Source organism: Cavia porcellus, unplaced genomic scaffold (genome assembly GCF_034190915.1).
Source record: "Cavia porcellus strain 051 isolate PalLab524CR breed Dunkin Hartley unplaced genomic scaffold, mCavPor4.1 scaffold_5, whole genome shotgun sequence".
Taxonomy (NCBI): domain Eukaryota; kingdom Metazoa; phylum Chordata; class Mammalia; order Rodentia; family Caviidae; genus Cavia; species Cavia porcellus.
Window position 1 is genome coordinate 62,314,500 of NW_026947488.1, and position 15,954 is coordinate 62,330,453.

Below are 15,954 nucleotides of genomic sequence, written 5' to 3' on the forward strand. Positions count from 1 at the left end.
TGATCCCCAGTACCACAAAACAAAAACAAAAACAAGAAACAAAAGAGACAAATAAATAACAATAACAAAGAGCCCAAAACAGTGACCATATAGGCTTTCAAAACAAAGTGGTAGGAACATAAATAAGGTTGCTATTTTCCATAATTATCTTCAAAAGAGTTACTCAGATTATCAGATATGAACATACAAAATTGATCTAATCCTAAGAATGCTGTTTTGTTCTAAGAACTAACAGAATTATTACCACAATCATCTTAGCTATCTTGTGTGTCTATACAAATTTATATCTTTTTTATTTTCCCTTCCTTCTTTTCTCCTTTTCCCTGAGTTGTTTTTTCCTTTTTGAGCAGTTTTTTACTCCTTCAAATCCAATACAGTATTTACACACATGAGTTTGATATATTTCACTTAGGAGTATGGTTTCAAGTCACATCCATTTACCTATAAAAGCCCTCAATGTGATCCTTCTTTATATCTGAGTAGTACTCCGTTGTATAAAAATACCACATTTTAAAATTTTCAGGCCTTTTATTAATACAAGTTACTCCCTCTCCAAGAGGGGTCCACTATTTGAAGAGTTCTGTCTTTTTTTGAATTTTGACTAATGGAGATGTATATTCCTTTAAGTCTGTTTTTCCTCTATTAACATTTTCTTCTGATTTTTGAATATTTGTTCATTTTATAAATATGTTTTCAGTACATATGTTTACATATGGTACAGGTACATGACATATCCCAATTCCTCTGTTTATACCCTTTTCCCCTTCCTCTCTCCTCCATCTCTTGACCCTCTTCTTATTTGAGAAAGAGCTATCTCCCTACTTCCTATAATCTATGTTTTATTTCACTCTTAATTTATGTTTTGTGTTTCTGTTATAAGACAAACTATGTAATATTTAAGTTTGAGCATCTGATTTATCTCACTGAATGTTATGTTATCAAAGAGCACTCATTTTCTACAAATGATTCAGTTTTTCCTTATGGCACAGTAGTACTCCATTGTGTATAAATATCACATTTTTAAAATCTGTTCATCTGTTGATGTGTTGGCTGCTTCCAGGATTTAGCTATCACAAGTTGTGTTGCTGTAAACATGGATATGGATGTATCACTGTAATATGATATCTTTAACTCTTTCAGGAAGATATTAGAAGAGGTATGTGTTTATTGGCTATTTGTACTGGCGCAGAAGTGTCTATTCATTCTATAGGGCCAGTGTTACTGAGGGAACAGAAATTGGGTAAGTAAACCATGGTCTATGAACAGAATAGTCAGCCAAGAGAATCAGGACTCAAGGCTGAATCCTGATCAGCACAAATGTGAGCTGAGGGCTGAGGTCAGATTTAGTTTTAGATAATAACATTCTTTTTTATTTTTAAAATGGTTTTCATTTTATAGAGAATGGGCAAGGAAAACAGAATAAAGCCTTCAAAACAAAATAGTGTGATGCAGAACTTCAAAACAAGATAATGGGAAATCAACAGTGATAACCGTAATACCTCATCATCTCCAAAATAGCTGCCCATACAATCAGACGTAGTAAACTCAAACAAAACAAAACAGAACAGAATAAAACCAATAAAAACAAAGCAATGAACACAGTACAGGACTTCAAAGCAAAATAATAGTAAATCCAAAATGGCTACCATAATATATCTTGTTATCTTTGAAATAGCTGCCCATGCCATCAGATATAACAAAATCAAACAAGACCAAACAGATAAAACCAGACCAAACAAAACAATGAAAATGATTCAGGACTTTAAGACAAGATAGTAGGGCATTAACAATGGCTACCGCCTTCAGGAGATTCCCCCATAGGCACTATACTGCATATTGTTATTCTCTAAACAGATAATCAGACCACTGGCTTTAGGCTTGCAAAGTCAGTGAAATACTACATACTACAAGAATTAAGTTGTATTTTACTTCAATAGTTATCATCTCATGAAGATACACAAATGGCAAATAAATACATGAAGAAATGTTCATCATCACTGATCATTTGAGAAATGCAAATTAAAACAGCACTGAGATTTCATCTCCCTCCAGAAAGAATGGCTGCCATCAAGAAAACAACTGATAACAAATGTTGGCAGGGCTGTGGGGATAAAGAAACACTTCTCCACTGTTGGTGGGAGTGTAGACTGATGCAGCCACTGTGGAAATCAGTATGGAGATTCCTTAAAAAACTAGGATTGGAAGTTCCTTTCAATCCAGCTATTCCTCTCCTTGGTATTTTCCCAGAAAAATAGAAAATCTCATGTCACAATGATATATGTGCACAATTTGTAATAGCTAAACCTTGGAAACAACCCAAATATCCATCAGCTGCAGAGTAGATGAAAAAGATGTGGTATTTTAATACAATGGAGTACTACTTAGCTATAAAAAGGTTGATCTTGAGGTTTTTTAGGTAAATTGAGGCAACTTGAGACTATCCTTATAAGTGAAATAAATCAGACTCACATTTATAGATTTCATTTTGTCTCTCTAGTGTAAAAAATAAATAATAATAAAAACTGAAACAGTAGTAAGATCCAAAATGTATAACAGAGATTGTAATAATGAAAGGGAAAGAAAATTCTCCAAAGGAAAAAAACATGTAGGTATACATATATAACTGTATGTAGGTTTAAGTACGTAAGATAGATAACGTGCTACTATGTTTTTGTTAGTTCATCAAACAGAATAGTTTGTGCTATCACTGTTTGATTGTTCATTTTTTATGCCTTGGTTTTATAACTTGAACAACTACTTCTATGATAAAAATATGTAAGATATCAACTAGTGATTTCTTAATGTTATTTTTTTGAAATGCGGTATCATTTCTACTCCTTTTTCTGTTTTGCTTTTTTTAAATTAAAAAAATAGTTACCATCTCAGCCTGGGTTTCTCTAGATCACCTGATTGCTTACGGGGTGGAGGGAGGGACGTGGCTCTTCTTGTTCCCCAGGCCACGCACCAGAAGGGGCTGGTGTCTCGTTCTCCTCCCGGTGGCCTGGATAATAACATTCTTATAAGTTCTGGTTATCTGGGGTTGGAGCGGGTTAGTAGAATGCAGTAATACCAGTGCGTGGATTAGACAGAGTTAATAAAAGAAGAAAGAAGGCTGAGTCAGCAAAGGGAGCTTGTGCCTGAGTAACAGGCCAGGGCACAAGGGCACAAGGGCACAAGGGCACTGTCACACAGAGAGATCAGGCCAGATGGGGAGCAGGCGGTTTGGGACCAAGGATGCTTAGATGCTGGAAGTAGGCGGGGGGGGGGGGGGTGGGAGGGGGAGGGGAGGTATTAAGTGCTGTTGGAGTGGGGAGGGTATCTTTACTATTTACTGTGCTGGTTGCACTCTTGTTTAAAATAGAATACACATGTATTGCTGCCTCCTACTGGTGATCAAGTGACCTCAGATGAGGGCGAACAAGACGGTAGAAACTGGGAAACTTGTTTTGTGGTGAAAACTAAGAAATTTGATGGTTCTATACATTCTGAGTATAGTAGCCACTGAGGTTTCTTAATGAAGTAAAAAAAATCTTCACGCTGAAAATCTGCTTTAGGTCAGTGAGAAAGGTGATGGATAATATTTTACTAGCTTTTCTGTCAATTATTCATTCTGTTATGAGGATTGTATGTTGAAACACTATAGAGAAAAATGTCACAATTAAGACTTTGATTTAAGTTTAATAAGAGTTATTATATGTTAATAAAAGATCAATTAGCAGTTAAGTAGCCATTGATCCAGGTACAATCAGTATGTTGAAAAGACTTCAAGTTGTCATTGAAAAAACTGGAGATAATACAAGTAACATGTGAGCAATTAGGCTCTTAATATATTCAGGCTATAGTGAAAGTCAATGAATTTAATTGCTATTTAACAAGGAAGTGTAATGTCAAGTCTCATGCCTATTAACTCACATACCTGTTCACAGTTATTCAATAGATTAATTTATTCATTGATTCACTCAGCAAATATTTAATCAAGCACACATCAGCTAAAGCAAGAGAGATGTGACTATTAGGTATAAACCCTACCTTCAAAGAACTTAAAATCTAGTATTAAAATCACTTATATAGAAAAAATAAAGGGACAAGGACAACAGTATCAGATTTTCAACATGTTTTCTGGTTAAGTTCTAACCACTATCATCTAAAATTTTCCTATATCAAAAGAAATCTTGGTTGTTGGGCGCCATTGAGTTTAGGGGCTGTTTTTCCTGCACCTTGATGCAACACAGCTGATTAATACAGTGAATAGAGGAAGAGCTGGGTAAGATAGGTCAGAGATCTGTGTTCTGGTGTGATGTTGTCAGAGAGGAAGCTGAAGCTTTCTCATTCTGGATGTTGAGAGGGGTGGTTGAGAAATACACTAGCTTTCAAAGGGCAAGTGGGCAGTAAAAGGTGAAAGTTACTCTCAGTGTTTTCATGTTTAGACTCCAAGAATTTCAATTTATTTGTACCATGAAAGAACCTGGGAGAGAAGCAGAAATCAAAGCCTGATGAAAATGATTAAAGAGTACATTTTGTGTTATGTAGATATTATCTCAATAAAAAAAGGACAGTTACAATTCTTTTTCTTTTTGGTAACTAGAGCAGGCCTATTTTTGAGTGCTTGTGTAGCTCAAACTCTTTTTCTAATGAGAATTGCTCTTCCTCTATGGGGGATCCTTGAGGCCATGCTCCCACAGCCTACCTGACCCTCCTGGTTGTGCTCAGCCATTAGGTACAGGGCCTGTTCATGAGGTTGGCCCTTCTTCCTGTGCCTGTTTTGCAAAGTGAAATACTGATCCCTTTTTCTTTTTTGGGCTTCTTTTCATCAGAACCAGGGAGATTTTATTTTTAAAAAATCTCATTGTCATGAGCAGCTATTTCAGAGATAGCAAGATACATTATGGCAGCCATTTTGGATTTCCTAAGTGTGTTGTTTTGAACCCCTTTATTGCATGCATTGTTTTGTTTTTATTGGTTCTACTCTGTTCTATTTTGTTTGATTTCTACTATGTATGAAGGAATCTACAGCTGTTTTGAAGACAACAAGAGGCATTATGATTGCATTATGACCATTGTTGATTTCTTTTTGCTTTGACGTCCTGTGTCACTTATACTGGTTTATTATAATTGGCTTTGTTCCATTTTATTTTGCTTGCTATTATTCTCTTTAAAATAAAAAAAAAACCTCATTGTCAGGCAGGAGAATCTTATTCTCATATTTATTTCACAAACCATGTTTAAATGCTATAGGCTATGGACCTTGAAATCGTAGTTCCTTTTCTCTTTCTGAGAGAAGAGCTCTTTCAGGCAACAAGATTAAATCTTCATCTCTCTTCATTCCTTCCCCAGATGAGACCAAGGACTGAGCTGCTTCAGGACTCAATGGTGGGACGGGTGTTTGGTCCTGTTTGTATGTTGTGTGTCCTAATAGACCCCCGATTCTAACTTTGCAAATGTTCTGCACACGTCAATCTTGGTTAGTGTTTGACTGGAAGAAGGACTGTGCTTTACTTTTAAGACAATTAGAAGCTTAGATAAGAGATGCACCACAGATGTATGGGGGCGGGGGGGGAAGAGAGAGAGAGAGAGAGAGAGAGAGAGAGAGAGAGAGAGAGAGATTGGCAAGAGAAAGAAACTAACTGGGGTTCTTGATGATCATGAAAATGTAAGTTCTTGGGTGTCTGCCAGAATCTAGGAAATTCTGCTGGGTATCCTAATTTGGGAAAGGAAGCTTCCAAAGCCTGGAAATCCGGAGCCCCTTATGTAGATGATTCTTAAATTGCAACTGTAAAAAAGTAAATAACCGAAGGAAGAAGCTTCTTGAAAAGTGAAAAAGTTTGCTAAGTAATATATGAAGATCTAAAATTGTTTCAAATTCAATATCCTGTCCTCATGTCAGGTTAGTTTTAATTAGGTGAGTTTGTGTTGACAGAGTTAAACTTCAGCTTTGAGGATTCCCTTTGAAGTAGAGACTGTGTCTGAAGAGGACGTTCTAGGATCTGTTTTACTTCTGCAGGAGGGAGCGCTCTCTGGTGAGCATGCACTTTATGAGGAGAACAAGGAACTCGAGGAAAGTAAAGTAGCAGAGACCAGTGTCGCCTGCAGGGGAGCACAGCGAGCAGGGGGTGGAGAGACAGACACACAGACGAAGGTACGTGATTTGTAGGACTGGCTTGGCCCTGAGCTAGGTCATTACTGGAAGTATTGTGGCTCTTATTTATGGCCAAATCTTATTACCTGCACAGATAGATGAAGAGACTGCACAGAGCAAGAAGTTAGCAATTAGCCTGCTTTTGCAATTTCAACAAAGGGAAGAAAGAGAATATAAGGAACTGGGGTGAAGGAAACTGTGTTCTTGTTCCCAGACCTTTCCTAGAGAAATGTTGGCTGAAACAAGCATGACATCACTGAGTAAATTAATCCTGACCACAGGAGGCAAGTGGCTTCCGTCAGCGCCCTCACACACGCAAGTGATGGGCTTAAAGGGAGTAAAAAGGCGATTTGAATAGCAAGCACTTGAAAAGACTCCACCTCCAGGTCTAATAGCCCTCCCCAGAGCAGATACTGCGTTCTAAGAGAAGTGAAAACATCCCTCCTAAACACACGCAAGCACATAACAAAAGCCAAGTTAAGAAGGTTAGCGACTTAGTTGTCTCAGCAACGTGTCATCAAGTTGAGATGAGCAGGCAACACAGATAACACGAGGGAGAAGGAAAACATCATAAGCCACAAAGAGGGAACAGCTGAGATGCTGAGAGAAAAGCCAAGCAAAGCCCCTTTCTTGCTGTTTCATTAAGGGAAACTTAACTTTTTAACCGCCTCTCAAAACAGCTACAATAGAATCGGCTTTTGTGTAACTTGTGTGGTTGGCACATGTAAGAAATTGTGTTATCAGCGTTTCCTTGTGGCACCATGTTCAAAAGCTAGCCTGTTAGGGCTGTCTGTATAATGCCACGGAGAAAACAATGTAATGTGAAAATAGGATTTTATTTTTAAAAAATATTTTATTGGAATTTAGTGGCATGGGATGAACCATGCAGGAATGACCAGGGTAGATTACTTTGCCTACCTGAGCCAAAACTCATAATGTTACAGCACAAAATGAGACAAATGAATATTTTAGAGGTCCGTTTGGTTCTTTCTCTGCTCTCATCAGGTTTTATTCAGAAAATTGCTGACATTTGATTTCTAGGGGAGAGCACTTTCTGAATGTGGAAATGTGAGGCTTAGACTCTCAGCCATGTTTGTAAACTTCGGAACAGGAGTAAGAGAGAAATGAAGGGAAGCAGGAAAAGAGAGGGTGGAGAGGACTGGCCCTTGCCATTGTTATAGATTCTAGTTATCAGACAATGTGTTTTTGTGTTGAGTCAGAAATCTACCTTCAGGCAACTTTACAAGTACTTTAACTGGGGGGCCAAGCAGACACATTGACTTTTCCCTGGCCTCTGCACTGCTTTAGATACTTGAGTGATGGCACATCTTCTCTTGACCTTCCCCTCTCTGGGCTATGGGTTCCTAAAGTGTGGTCTCCAGCCAGCATTACTATTAGAAATACAAATTCTCAGCCCCTTTCCCTACCTCATGTATGTGTGGGCTCTCAGCAATTTGTGATGAACAAATCTTCCAAGTGATGCTGATAAATGCATAGATTTGATAACTCCTGATCTACGCAAAGATTCTTCGTTTATTCATCTCTCCTATCATACTCCATTAATTTATTCATGTTCATATATTCACTTATGAATCCATTTATTCATACATGAAATATTTGTAAGCCTTTCACCTTGTAGACTATCTTTGGAACCAGGGGCAAGGACATGAAAAGCACAATTTTTGGGGGGTGAGGAGGGTATCAGGAATTGAACTCAGGACTCTGTGCTTGCTAGGCAGACATTGTGTCTCTGAGCTATGGCCCCAGCCTGAAAAGCATAATTTGTGCACTCAAATGAGATGATATTGAGAACTTTCCCTCTTCTGTCTGTGTTCTGATTATCTGGCTGGTTATAATTCTCAGGTGTAATTAGTATATGTAGCCCAGCAGGACTGCTTTCTCCCTAAAATGAGTGTATATCCCACCTTTTATCCAAAGGTTACATAGGAGACATCGTTTAGTGTCTCAATGAATCCAAGAAATGATTGTGCAATGGTTCAGGATAATGTGTTTGTGGAAGATTAATCTATTAATAGTGAGTTAGGAGGTGTGGTAGGTTATTTCTCTTAATTTGCGCCACTGAACCACCTCACACTGCCTCTGCACTTTTGTAGGTCCTGCGCATATTGATGCTGGGCTTGGCCATGTGACTTGCTTTGGCCAATAGGACATCAGCATCCATAAAGGAACTGGAAGCATTATCAGTGCTTGTGCATTGAGGCTTACCCTCTTTGAATGCCACCTATAACTTGTGTACAAACCCAGTTGTTTTCCTTAAAGATGAATGAGCATGTCAAGAGAAAGGTCCAGAAATCCCAGCTGTCCTAGTAGCTCAGCTGAGTTCAACTGAATCTCCCATCTGAACACAACTGCCTGAGTTAGTCCAGATGAGGCCCGTAAAGAACATCTCAGCCAACCCCTAGAACTATGGAAATACTAAAATAGTGGTGTTTTAAACTGCTGAGAAATACTGGAGAGAACTAGAGACAAAAGTGGATGCAGGGGGTACGGTGTGGAGATGCAGAAAGGAGGAGGTTTACAGAAAAGGTAGCGTCCCTCTGGTAAGACCTAGCCTTGGGATGAAAAAAGGGAGCAAATGGAAAGTTCTCAGATTTTGGAAACAGAATGACAGAACCCAAACAAGATGCATTTCTATTCTTGGAAGGCATATTTATTTTGATTTCTTAAGAGGGAACAAGTGGAATTTTGGAGACTATTTCTAACAGTAGGGTCTCTCCTCAAGGAGTGCAGTGATACCCTCTGTCAGGATGTGTTCTCAGATCCTGTCAGAGCTCAGGTGCCAGGTGAGTTTGTTATTTGTAGCTACATTACACATTACCCCAACGGTTAGCAACTTGACACAGTAATCATTTATGTTCTCAGTTTCATCTGGAATCCGGTGCAGTTTATCTGAATTCAGGCTCCCTTACAGGACTGCAATTAGTTCCATGGTGCATCATGTGCCTGGAAAGTGTGAGGTCCTGAGTTTGATTCCTGGTAATACCCTTCCTCTCCAACAAACAAACAAACAAACAAACAAAGTGCTGACTAGAGCTTTGGACTCTCAACACATGGCTGTAAAAAGATTCACTTTTAGACTCTTTCAAGGCTTTTTGGCAGAATTATGTTTCTCATGGGTTGCTGGATGGAGGGGCTTCAGTTCCTTACTGGCTATTGGCTCAAACATTTCCTCAGCTCCCTGCCACCTGTGTGTGATCAAACGTGGCATCTGGCTGTGTCAGAGTGACCAAGAGAGAGGGTGAACATAACAGGAGACCTACGTCTTTGTATAATCCAATCCTGGAAGTGGTACTTGCTTTTGTCATTTTTATTCATAAGTAGCAAGTCATGGACTTTAGCCCATTCTTAAGGAGCGTTCTTTAGGTGAGGGCATGTATTCTACAGACGCAGAGCACTGTGAAATATTCTGACTTGTTTCCTCTTCCAGGATTATGGGGTAAGTAGTACCATTGCTTGCACAATACATAGGTGATCACAATCTTGTTAAATTTGCCATCTGCTTGTATAAGGAAATTTGTAAGCCATTCTAGAATCACCTCCAAGGCTTTAGATTTTCTGGTTTGATAACATGGAGTGATCCTCTGAAGATAAACTCACTATTCTTTCTTGAGATATCTGTATCAACTGATGCAACAAGCCCATTTTCCCTCTATTTCTTTGCAGGATATCAAAGTTGTTAGGTTTTTTAAAATCACCTTTCTCATATTTAAGTTTTCTTTCTTCAACAAATCTGATCTTTTAATTAAATAATTTTTATTAGAACTGTACATGTTTGTAGTACACAATATTTACATCCTCTGTGTGGAGTTGGTATATAACATAGTTTTTTGGGGGGAGAGCACCAGGAATTGAACTCAGGACCTTGTGCTTACCAAACAAGCCCTGTGTCACTGAGCCATGTCCCCAGCACCCATGACACATCTTAATTCCTTTTTAAAAATCCCTTTCCAAAAATCCCTTTCTCTTTTTCCCTTCCTCTATCTCTTGATCCACTTTCCAATTGAGAAATGCCTATCTCCCTACTTTCTGTTGTCTGCCTTTCATTTTGCTCTTTGTTTATAATTTGAGTTTCTTGTATAACAGAAATCATATCTGTTTCTTTGAAGGTTACATTTTAATAACAATTAACATGTCTCATAGAAAGAAGCCCTAATATGTGCAACCTTAGGACTATGGAGAAATGGTAAGAAAAAAGTCAATAAAACTTGAGGAAAATAATTTATGAATAAAAAATGTTTTTTCAGAAGTAGAATAAAAATTCTGAAGAAGATGCTGCCCTTCAACTAGGATAGTGTCTCCTTTTTCTTGTGTGAGCTTTGACTCTAAGACACAAGGCAAATTTAAGTGTTCTTGCAACAAATAAGAACTTTTCACTGGGATGTCAGCCCAGTTGTCACATGGCTGAACTCTCTGGATCAGTGCATTACCAAAACTTTGGCACCAGCTGTATCTGTAAGGTTTACCTTTGTATGTATGCATGTGTTCCAACAACTGGCTCTTTCAAAGTTAGTTATCAATGGCTATTAAGATGTAACCTTCAAAAAATAACAGATACAATTTCTTTTATATGAGTAACTCAAATTATAAACACAGAGAAAAATAAAAGATAGATAATAGAAAGTAGGGAGATAGATGTTGCTCATTTGGGAAGCGGATCAAGAGGTATGAGAGTTACAGTTTAATTCCATGGGTTCTGTGTCTTTGGAGATCAGAGCCACCTGGCTGACATGCAAAGCCTCTGTGATATCCCAGTGCAAGTGGTCAGGCTGCTATTCATTCTCCTTGACAATGAAGGAGTTAAGCCTGCGGCATTCAAGAGCCTCACTGTTTTCATGGAGTGGATGGACTTCGCCTAGGTCATTGCTTTCCATGATGGAAGCAGGGACATCAAATGGGAGGGATCCAGACACATGGGTATCGAGATGTTGTCTTAAGTTACTATGGTGATCAAAAAGTTCTCCAGGGTAATGACACAAGTGTATTTTGATACATTTGTGTCTGTCTGTGTAAGAAGGGTCTGTCACCTTTGATGATGGCAAGGAGTTGCTCAGGGATGTCACAGGCTCTGGGACACTTGTTTCCTGCTTGGTAGACACTTTGGGCTTCTGGTGCTCCTCCAAGGCCTGGGCAGCAGAATGGACACTCTGCTGGACTGCAAAGCCATCATCTAGCCCAGAAGTAAGAGAAAGCTGCAATTGGAGGTGGTCACTCTGGAAGGCTGCTTTGCTTCCACTGCTAGTTGAGAGAGTTTCTTTCACCTCCAGACTTTTTGACAACTGTGTTTTGGGTTGTTGAGATCTGAATGCCATACAAATTTGAGGACTTCACAGTCTCTGGTGAAAACATTTGGTTCATTTAAATCACAATGTAAGAAAGGTAGTTAATGTGAACTACAAAAGCTACTCACAGAAATAATCCAGGAGAATTTTCCTAATTTAGCAAAAGGTAAAGATACTCAGATGTATGAGGCATACAGGACCCCAGCCACCTACAACCCAAACAGAGCAACACCCAGGCATATAATAATAAAAATTCCAGAAATTCAATACAAGAACAGAATATTAAAAGCTGTCAGAGACAAGAAACAGACCACTTACAAGGGAGCACCCATCAGAATTACAGCAGATTTCTCTGCACAAACCATCAAATCACGAAGAGCGTGGGGGGAAATAATTCAAGCTTTGAAAGATAATAATCTCCAGTCAAGATTGAGATATCCTGCACAACTGTCCCTGGAAATTGATGGAAAAACAAGGTGCTTCCAGGATAAAGAGGAACTGGAGGAATTTGCAACCACCAATTCAACTCTACAGAGAGTATTGCAGGATATTCTAAAAAGAAAAATACAAAGAATCTAGAAATAGTGGCGGGGAGGCCACAACGAATGGAGCAGAGAACAAAATGAAGAAGACAAACTGACAGCTACTGACAGAAAAAGAGCTCAACAGAAATGAGGCAGAGAAGATTGGATGATAGGGACAGCTATTTTGGAGAAAATGACGTCTTAATAGGTAATACTGATTTAGTATCATCTTGTTTTGAAGTCTCATCAAACTTTTGTTCTTCTGTCTCCGTTGGTCTAAACGGGTTGTATCTTATTGGATTTTATTATGTACGATAGTATAAGCAAAAACTTTTAAAGACAAGGAGATTATACAGAAACCATTGTTCATTTTCTGTTAGTTGATTCTAAATACCCTGTAATACTATCATTCTCTTAAATGGTTTTACATTGTTTTGATATATTTAATGCTACAGTATACGAAGTTGTACTCAAGGATTTCAAGGAAAGAGACAATATGGTAACTACTTTTATGTCAGGATTATCTTGTGGTGAAACACTATTCTGCTTAAATGGTTACGTTTTGATCTGCGCTGATTTGCTGTTATGCCCTCTTTTATCTCAATCTCCACTCCATTATTTACTTTTTTATTTTTATCCTTTTAATTAAGGGAAAAATAAATAAAAATAGCAGGATATATTATAGCAACCCACTTTGACTTTCCATTATCTTGATTTAAAGCCCTGTATTACTCTCACCATCTTGTTTTTGACTGATGTCCCCCTATTCTGCTTTGCTTGATAGTACCAGGTTCGAAAGTTTAGGCAATAGCTGTGAAGATAGTGAGATTCATTATGACGCCCATTCTCGATGACTTTTATCTACTTTTGAAGACCTACAATGTCTCCAATGTTTTGGTTTTGTCGGTTTTGTTCTTTACTGTTTTGTTCAATTTTATTATAACTGATGATATAGGCAATTCTATTAGAGATAGTGGGAGGCATTATGATAACCATTATTGATCACCTTGTATTATGCTTTTACATTATCTATTATGTCCACGCTTTTGATTTGATTGACTATGTTCTGTTATGTCACATTTGGTTCTACTCCCTTCCAAAAAAGTAATAAGAACTGTGGGAGCAACAAAACCCAAAATGTGTAATAGTCATTGTACAAAAGAGAGGAAAAGAAAGTGTTCTAAATGATATAACTGCATGTATGTTTAAGTGTACAAGATAGATAATGATATCACTGAGTTTTGTTGGATCATTGAACAGAACTGTTTACAGTCTCACTATTGGAATGTCCACTTTACAGGCTTTACCTTTGTGACTTGAACAATTATTTCTAAGATGACAATATGTAATCCATTAACTAGTGATTTCCTACTGTTTATTTTTTTCTGTAAATCTGTATATCTTGTACCCTTTCTCTGCTTTTTTTTTTCCTCCTTAAATAAAATTAAAAAAAAAAAAAGAAATTGAATCCCTTCCTCCAAAGGACTGTGGTTCACATTCTGTTTTGGTCCTTTCCCTGTGTACATAATACTCAACAAATAGTTGAATATGTCAGGCTGGATGTCAGTTGGCTATATTTTGTTTGGTGAATAAATATCATCCTGAAATAGTTAGAATAAGCAGCAAGTACTGCTCTATGGGCTTTGAAGTAAAGATATCCAATAGCAACTGTGCAATCACATAGAAAACCAGATTCTTGCTGCATGTTTAGCTGCTGTAGAAGGAAATGGCTGTCACCAGCAGTACCCATTGTGGCCTTAGGATATATGAGGTTCCCAATTCAGTTCTGCACTCCCAGCACTCTGGGAGACTGAGGTAGAAGGATTCCAAGAGCCAGCCCAACCTGGGTTTCTTGGTCACTTAGCAAAACCCCCTCTCAAAATAAAAAATAAAAGAGGGTGGGCATGTAGTTTAGTGCAAATGCCTTGGGTTCAATTTCCATGACCAGATACCCAGTGGCGGACTCTTTTGTGGAGGGGCTGGCTCTGGGCCCTGTCTGTTATTCTAATAAAGCCTTTATTTAGCTCAACTGTTCCCTGTTTTTGTTATCATAGCCTTTATTTCCTATCATCCAAATTTCTGAGTCAGTGGTCTTGTAACCTCTGTATTCATTTTATCCTCACTATCATCTATAAATCTCACTTCCTACATCCATCTATAGCTCTTTACTAAAATTGCACTCTCCAAAGAAATCAAGGGCTTTTTTTCTACCTTGTGGTCAATGTCCTCTTTCCAAAATCCCATCCTCTTTCCAAAATATCTTCCTTATAGGATTTTCTTTTGTTTTTGGTATATGTAGAATGTCTGGAACATGCAGCTACTTGATAAGTATTAGTGGTTGAAAGAATACACTGCTAGTGATGTCTCTTACTTCTATAAGTAGTTCTTGTCTCCTTTTAGTCTTTTTTCCCCCTTCTTACATAAATAAAATGGGTTTGATATTCAGTTTGAATATTGCTTAGAAAAGGATTTTCTGAAACATTTTTTTCATAAACATTGGTCTATTAGAGTGACTGACTTGAAAGATGGAACATTTTTCTAGTGCTTTTGGTACTTTGCACTTGCTGCTGGTGGTTCCCTTCCAGATGTAGGGGATGCATCATGGTGAATGAGACTGTCATTGTGTTCTCATTCCCCTTGCAGAGGACTGGTTGAGGTGGTCTTGGCCATTTGAATTTGTTCTTATGACTTTATTCTTTTAGCATTTCTCTAATGTCCATTCACTGGACTTGTAGAAGAGAAGTAGACAAATCTACGTACTCTGTCTTCCATCCTGGAAAAAGTCTGATTATGTGTTGACACGCTGAGCCTATGTTAGTGTATCAGTTGTCTGTCACTGCATAACAAAATACTCTAACAGTTAACATCTTCAAACGGCAGCTGGTTTATTTGCTCACAAGCTGGTGATGTCGAGATTTGAGTTGGGTTCAATGGAAAACTTATTTTCTATCGTCCTCTGGGGTCACACAGTGGCTGGAGGCATCTGGCAGCTCTCTGGAGGTCAGATGTCCTAAAATGTGTGGTGTTCAGTGCTGGTTGTCAGTGGGCAAGTCGATGGCCTGTGCTCCAGGTGGTCTTTCTTCTTCTGGTCAGCTGGCTTTCACTGCTTCATGTGCTGTCTCAGGAGGGTACTCCAAGAAGCAGAGAAGATGCTGTAAGGCTTTTATAAACCCAGGTTCAGACATCAACTATTAATTATGCCACATTCTACTGGGGGAACAAGTCATAAGCCAGCTCAGAATTCAGAGACAGGGAAGCAGAGTGAATAGAAGAGGGAATATTTAGTGATGCATTTTTGCAATCTGGCATTTGTATTCTTCCAACTAATTTACATAATTATTTTTATTTATTTAACATATCCTGAGTAAGGCGTATGGAAACAAAAAATTGAGAGAAAACTTGTTTCAAATACTATTATCAAGAAGTAGTCTAATAATTTCAAGTGAAAATTATCCAAGTAGTTCTTTAATTATATAAATAGAATAAAAATGCAGAATATAATTTTGTAAAAATTGGTTCTTACTACATAATTTTAGAAAAATAAAAAGCATTAAATTGAATTTTTTCATGAATTTAACAGAAGAAAAAGAAACCAAAGTGAAATCAAAGAAATTATGGAAGTCAAATAATTTTTTTTGCCCTTATATATTAGATCCCAAGAGTTCTCCCTAAGGTTACATGAAAGATTATAAAAAATTAAGGAAGAGTTTTAAAAAAATCCATTAATTTTAGACATATTGATTGACTCTGCTATAAAAGATAAGGAAATTAAAACTTTATAATCTTCCTCTTACCTCATTTCACATTACCTTTATCTTCTGAGTTTTTGGTGTCATTTTTAAAAAGTCAGAGTGTAAAGAAGTGATATTCAGCATTTATAATTCTATAATTCCTTAATTACCATTACACCTGCAATTAAATGAATTTTCAGTTTTCCTACCTGTCCTTTCACCATAACTTCTGATTTCCTGAATTATTTCTTAGAATTATGATT

General features: G+C 37.8%; 1 pseudogene; it reads right to left on the reverse strand.

Moving 5' to 3' along the window:
• LOC100725235 (zinc finger and BTB domain-containing protein 25-like) overlaps window positions 1-13,710 on the reverse strand; it is a 49,431-nt pseudogene extending 35,721 nt beyond the window's left edge.
• Window positions 13,711-15,954: the final 2,244 nt, after the last annotated feature.